Below are 7,107 nucleotides of genomic sequence, written 5' to 3'. Positions count from 1 at the left end.
CGGGAAAAAAAACAACTTCATTCGTGATCTATTTGAAATTTTCAGCACAAAATGAATCAACAACTCCTGGACCAATGACAACGTCAATCCCTCCAACAGCGGTGACTCTTGAAGCCACTCTTGGAGAACCTTTTTTGGAAGAATACGACAATCGTAGCAGTGAACAATATATACAACTTGAAAGTCAAGTGGTGACAATGGTGGGTACAAGTGTTAAAATCTCAAATGCCTGAATTCGTTCAGCAAATTAATCAACGATGCTTCTTTCAGTGTGACTTCATTTTCTTCCAAGCTTTTGGTACTTTATTTATTCGCACGATTGTCATTGAATTCAGGTAAGATTTGAAATAAAAAATTAAATGGTGTACCACCCGACATTTGTTCAAGAACAAAATATTATGGAGCGTTTTGTCATTTAAGGCCACAAATGGGAAACACGCAAGTTGTAGTGGAATTGGTGTTCAACAATTCAGCACAAGTTGAAAAAATCCCAGAAGCTGATGTAGTCGTAGACACTCTGGTAGAAGCTGTGAAGAGTAACAACAACTCCTTCAACCTCACTCTCGATCCAGACTCAATCGTAGTCGTTTGTAAGTTATAATAATCTTCTTAATAGATTTTGAATCCCAGCAAAAAAAAAAAAAAAAAAACGCACATTGATCCATTCTTCTCTCTGAAGCTTCAAATTCGTCGACAACCACTGAAGGACCAACATCATCTCTTGCCTTAACAACAACAGCCCTTGGCTCAATCCCAGCAACAACTGAACAGACGACAGATATTATCACTGTTCCTGAAAAAATTCTGACTCTTGAAGCGACTCTTGAGAAACCTTTTGTGGAAGACCTTAACAATCGCTTCAGTCAACAATACTTGAAACTTGAGGCGCAAGTGGTCACAGTGGTGGGTACTAAATGTCAAAAGCCTAGAATGGCCAGATTTTTTTCAGCATATTGCCTGAATGTATAAATCTGTTCTTCTTCCAGTGTGACATCATCTTCTTCCAAGCGTTTGGTTCCATTTTTATTCGCACGATTGTCATTGAATTCAGGTAGTATATAAGATGGAAAATACTGTACTTTTGCTTGAATGATCTCGGACTAGTTTTAATGACGTGTTCTCACATTTAAGGCCAAAAATGGAAAACACACAAGTCGTAGTGGAATTGGTGTTCAACAATTCAGCACCAGTTGAAGAAATCCCAGATGACGATGAAGTGGTAGAAACCTTAGTTGAAGCTGTAAAGAGTAGCAACAACTCCTTCAGCCTTCCTCTTGACCCAGACTCAATTGCAGTCATTTGTAAGTAATAACAATCTAGTTCGTGGATTTTACAGATCAGAAAACAAACAAACACGCATTGATCTATTCTTCTCTCCGAAGCTTCAAATTTATCGGCAGTCACTCAAGGACCAACATCATCTCTGGCCTTAACATCAGCAACAACCCAAGAGACGACAGATATTATCACTGTTCCTGAACAAATTGTGACTCTGGAAGCGACTATTGAAGAACCTTTTGTGGAAGACCTTAACAATCGCTTCAGTCTACAATACTTAGAACTTGAGGCGCAAGTGGTCACAGTGGTGGGTACTAAATGTCAAAAGCCTAGAATGGCCAGATTTTTTTCAGCATACTCCTGAATGTAAAAATCTGTTCTTCTTCCAGTGTGACCTCATCTTCTTCCAAGCGTTTGGTTCCATTTTTATTCGCACGATTGTCATTGAATTCAGGTAGTATATAAGATGGAAAATACTGTACTTTTGCTTGAATGATCCCGGACTAGTTTTAATGACGTGTTCTCTCATTTAAGGCCAAAAATGGAAAACACGCAAGTCGTAGTGGAATTGGTGTTCAACAATTCAGCACCAGTTGAAGAAATCCCAGATGACGATGAAGTGGTAGAAACCTTAGTTGAAGCTGTAAAGAGTAGCAACAACTCCTTCAGCCTTCCTCTCGACCCAGACTCAATTGCAGTCATTTGTAAGTAATAACAATCTAGTTCGTGGATTTTACAGATCAGAAAACAAACAAACACGCATTGATCTATTCTTCTCTCCGAAGCTTCAAATTTATCGGCAGTCACTCAAGGACCAACATCATCTCTGGCCTTAACATCAGCAACAACCCAAGAGACGACAGATATTATCACTGTTCCTGAACAAATTGTGACTCTGGAAGCGACTATTGAAGAACCTTTTGTGGAAGACCTTAACAATCGCTTCAGTCTACAATACTTAGAACTTGAGGCGCAAGTGGTCACAGTGGTGGGTACTAAATGTCAAAAGCCTAGAATGGCCAGATTTTTTTCAGCATATTGCCTGAATGTATAAATCTGTTCTTCTTCCAGTGTGACATCATCTTCTTCCAAGCGTTTGGTTCCATTTTTATTCGCACGATTGTCATTGAATTCAGGTAGTATATAAGATGGAAAATACTGTACTTTTGCTTGAATGATCCCGGACTAGTTTTAATGACGTGTTCTCACATTTAAGGCCAAAAATGGAAAACACACAAGTCGTAGTGGAATTGGTGTTCAACAATTCAGCACCAGTTGAAGAAATCCCAGATGACGATGAAGTGGTAGAAACCTTAGTTGAAGCTGTAAAGAGTAGCAACAACTCCTTCAGCCTTCCTCTTGACCCAGACTCAATTGCAGTCATTTGTAAGTAATAACAATCTAGTTCGTGGATTTTACAGATCAGAAAACAAACAAACTTGCATTGATCTATTCTTCTCTCCAAAGCTTCAAATTTATCGGCAGTCACTCAAGGACCAACATCATCTCTGGCCTTAACATCAGCAACAACCCAAGAGACGACAGATATTATCACTGTTCCTGAACAAATTGTGACTCTGGAAGCGACTATTGAAGAACCTTTTGTGCAAGACCTTAACAATCGCTTCAGTCTACAATACTTAGAACTTGAGTCGCAAGTGGTCACAGTGGTGGGTACTAAATGTCAAAAGCCTAGAATGGCCAGATTTTTTTCAGCATATTGCCTGAATGTATAAATCTGTTCTTCTTCCAGTGTGACATCATCTTCTTCCAAGCGTTTGGTTCCATTTTTATTCGCACGATTGTCATTGAATTCAGGTAGCATATAAGACGGAAAATACTGTACTTTTGCTTGAATGATCCCGGACTAGTTTTAATGACGTGTTCTTACATTTAAGGCCAAAAATGGAAAACACGCAAGTTGTAGTGGAATTGGTGTTCAACAATTCATCACCAGTTGAAGAAATCCCAGATGACGATGAAGTCGTAGAAACCTTAGTTGAAGCTGTAAAGAGTAGCAACAACTCCCTCAGCCTTCCTCTCGACCCAGACTCAATTGCAGTCATTTGTAAGTAACAGCAATCTTGTTCATGGATTTTACAGATCAGAAAACAAACAAACACGCATTGATCTATTCTTCTCTCCGAAGCTTCAAATTTATCGGCAGTCACTCAAGGACCAACATCATCTCTGGCCTTAACATCAGCAACAACCCAAGAGACGACAGATATTATCACTGTTCCTGAACAAATTGTGACTCTGGAAGCGACTATTGAAGAACCTTTTGTGGAAGACCTTAACAATCGCTTCAGTCAACAATACTTAGAACTTGAGGCGCAAGTGGTCACAGTGGTGGGTACTAAATGTCAAAAGCCTAGAATGGCCAGATTTTTTTCAGCATATTCCTGAATGTAAAAATCTGTTCTTCTTCCAGTGTGACCTCATCTTCTTCCAAGCGTTTGGTTCCATTTTTATTCGCACGATTGTCATTGAATTCAGGTAGTATATAAGATGGAAAATACTGTACTTTTGCTTGAATGATCCCGGACTAGTTTTAATGACGTGTTCTCTCATTTAAGGCCAAAAATGGAAAACACGCAAGTCGTAGTGGAATTGGTGTTCAACAATTCAGCACCAGTTGAAGAAATCCCAGATGACGATGAAGTCGTAGAAACCTTAGTTGAAGCTGTAAAGAGTAGCAACAACTCCTTCAGCCTTCCTCTCGACCCAGACTCAATTGCAGTCATTTGTAAGTAATAACAATCTAGTTCGTGGATTTTACAGATCAGAAAACAAACAAACACGCATTGATCTATTCTTCTCTCCGAAGCTTCAAATTTATCGGCAGTCACTCAAGGACCAACATCATCTCTGGCCTTAACATCAGCAACAACCCAAGAGACGACAGATATTATCACTGTTCCTGAACAAATTGTGACTCTGGAAGCGACTATTGAAGAACCTTTTGTGGAAGACCTTAACAATCGCTTCAGTCTACAATACTTAGAACTTGAGGCGCAAGTGGTCACAGTGGTGGGTACTAAATGTCAAAAGCCTAGAATGGCCAGATTTTTTTTCAGCATATTGCCTGAATGTATAAATCTGTTCTTCTTCCAGTGTGACATCATCTTCTTCCAAGCGTTTGGTTCCATTTTTATTCGCACGATTGTCATTGAATTCAGGTAGTATATAAGATGGAAAATACTGTACTTTTGCTTGAATGATCCCGGACTAGTTTTAATGACGTGTTCTCACATTTAAGGCCAAAAATGGAAAACACACAAGTCGTAGTGGAATTGGTGTTCAACAATTCAGCACCAGTTGAAGAAATCCCAGATGACGATGAAGTGGTAGAAACCTTAGTTGAAGCTGTAAAGAGTAGCAACAACTCCTTCAGCCTTCCTCTTGACCCAGACTCAATTGCAGTCATTTGTAAGTAATAACAATCTAGTTCGTGGATTTTACAGATCAGAAAACAAACAAACTTGCATTGATCTATTCTTCTCTCCAAAGCTTCAAATTTATCGGCAGTCACTCAAGGACCAACATCATCTCTGGCCTTAACATCAGCAACAACCCAAGAGACGACAGATATTATCACTGTTCCTGAACAAATTGTGACTCTGGAAGCGACTATTGAAGAACCTTTTGTGGAAGACCTTAACAATCGCTTCAGTCAAATATACTTAGAATATGAGGCGCAATTGGTCACAGTGGTGGGTACTAAATGTCAAAAGCCTAGAATGGCCAGATTTTTTTCAGCATATTGCCTGAACGTATAAATCTGTTCTTCTTCCAGTGTGACTTCATCTTCTCCCAAGCGTTTGGTTCAATTTTTAATCGCACGATTGTCATTGAATTCAGGTAGTATATAAGATGCAAAGAACTGTACTTTCACCTGAACAGCCTCATACCGAGCTTATTTGTGTGTTCTTCCATTTAAGGCCACTAATGGAAAACACGCAAGTCGTAGTGGAATTGGTGTTCAACAATTCAGCACCAGTTGAAAAAATCCCAGATGACGATAAAGTCGTAGAAACCTTAGTAGAAGCTGTAAAGAACGACTCCTTCGAGCTTCCTCTCGACCCAGACTCAATTGCAGTCATTTGTAAGTAACAACAATCTTGCTCATGGATTTTACAGATCAGAAAACAAACAAACACGCATTGATCTATTCTTCTCTCCGAAGCTTCAAATTTATCGGCAGTCACTCAAGGACCAACATCATCTCTTGCCTTAACATCAGCAACAACTCAAGAGACGACAGATATTATCACTGTTCCTAAACAAATTGTGACTCTGGAAGCGACTATTGAAGAACCTTTTGTGGAAGACCTTAACAATCGCTTAAGTCAAATATACTTAGAATATGAGGCGCAATTGGTCACAGTGGTGGGTACTAAATGTCAAAAGCCTAGAATGGCCAGATTTTTTTCAGCATATTGCCTGAACGTATAAATCTGTTCTTCTTCCAGTGTGACTTCATCTTCTCCCAAGCGTTTGGTTCAATTTTTAATCGCACAATTGTCATTGAATTCAGGTAGTATATAAGATGCAAAGTACTGTACTTTCACCTGAACAGCCTCATACTAAGTTTAATTGCGTGTTCTTCCATTTCAGGCCAAAAATGGAAAACACGCAAGTCGTAGTGGAATTGGTGTTCAACAATTCAGCACCAGTTGAAAAAATCCCAGATGACGATAAAGTCGTAGAAACCTTAGTAGAAGCTGTAAAGAACGACTCCTTCGAGCTTCCTCTCGACCCATACTCAATTGCAGTCATTTGTAAGTAACAACAATCTTGTTCATGGATTTTAAATATCAGAAAACAAACACACATTGATCTATTCTTCTCTCTGAAGCTTCAAATTCATCGACAACCACTCAAGGACCAACATCATCTTTTGCTTTGACATCAGCAACAACTCAAGAGACAACAGATATTATCACTGTGCCTGGAAAAGTTCTGACTCTTGAAGCGACTCTTGAGAAACCTTTTGTGGAAGACTTTAACAATCCCATCAGTCAACAATACATAGAACTTGAGGCGCAAGTGGTCACAGTGGTGGGTACTAAATGCCAAAAGCCTAGAATGGCCTGATTTTTTTCAGCATATTGCCTGAATGTATAAATCTGTTCTTCTTCCAGTGTGACCTCATCTTCTTCCAAGCGTTTGGTTCAATTTTTAATCGCACGATTGTCATTGAATTCAGGTAGTATATAAGATGCAAAGTACTGTACTTTCACCTCACCAGCCTCATACCGAGTTTATTTGTGTGTTCTTCCATTTAAGGCCACTAATGGAAAACACGCAAGTCGTAGTGGAATTGGTGTTCAACAATTCAGCACCAGTTGAAAAAATCCCAGATGACGATGAAGTCGTAGAAACCTTAGTAGAAGCTGTAAAGAACAACTCCTTCGAGCTTCCTCTCGACCCAGACTCAATTGCAGTCATTTGTAAGTAACAACAATCTTGCTCATGGATTTTAAATATCAGAAAACAAACAACACACATTGATCTATTCTTCTCCCTGAAGCACCAAATTCATTGACAACCACTCCAGGACCAACATCATCTCTCGCCTTATCAACAACAGCCCTTGGCTCAATCCCAGCAACAACTGAACAGACGACAGATAGTATCACTGTTCCTGAACAAATTGTGACTCTGGAAGCGACTATTGAAGAACCTTTTGTGGAAGACCTTAACAATCGCTTCAGCCAAATATACTTAGAATATGAGGCGCAATTGGTCACAGTGGTGGGTACTAAATGTCAAAAGCCTAGAATGGCCAAATTTTTTCAGCATATTGCCTGAACGTATAAATCT

The sequence above is a fragment of the Corythoichthys intestinalis genome, chromosome 13 (genome assembly GCF_030265065.1).
Source record: "Corythoichthys intestinalis isolate RoL2023-P3 chromosome 13, ASM3026506v1, whole genome shotgun sequence".
Lineage (NCBI taxonomy): Eukaryota > Metazoa > Chordata > Actinopteri > Syngnathiformes > Syngnathidae > Corythoichthys > Corythoichthys intestinalis.
Note: the sequence above shows the minus strand (reverse complement) of the source record.